Source organism: Octopus bimaculoides, chromosome 3 (assembly GCF_001194135.2).
Source record: "Octopus bimaculoides isolate UCB-OBI-ISO-001 chromosome 3, ASM119413v2, whole genome shotgun sequence".
NCBI classification, from domain to species: domain Eukaryota; kingdom Metazoa; phylum Mollusca; class Cephalopoda; order Octopoda; family Octopodidae; genus Octopus; species Octopus bimaculoides.
This window is the reverse complement of record NC_068983.1, coordinates 76,789,237-76,789,688: the sequence shown is the minus strand read 5'-3', so window position 1 is coordinate 76,789,688 and position 452 is coordinate 76,789,237.

Sequence of the window (452 nt, the reverse complement as noted above, 5' to 3'; positions counted from 1 at the left end):
TATATATATATATATATATATATATATTTATATATATATATAAATCTATATCTCTCTATTTATCTCCCTTCTCTATATATATTATGTGTGTGCGTGTGTGAAGGCGCATACCTCCACGGTTTAAGCGTTGCACTCACGATTGCGAGATCGTGTGTTCGATTTCCAGACCGGGCGTTACGTTGTTTTCTTGAGCAAAGTACTTCTTTGCACATTGCTCTACGATCATTTCGTCATGTGACATGTGGCACCCGTAACACCTGTACAGGTAATGTCGATTTGATGGACGGAGTGAGCTTATATATACACAAACATTTGATCCTTATAAACAAATTATTTGTGTGGTTGCTCAGTAAGAAATTGTCGAGTCTCAATACGTTGTCTAACGACGGTGGAGTCTGTCATATGTATAGTGTGTGTGTGTGTATATATATATGCATATATATATATATATA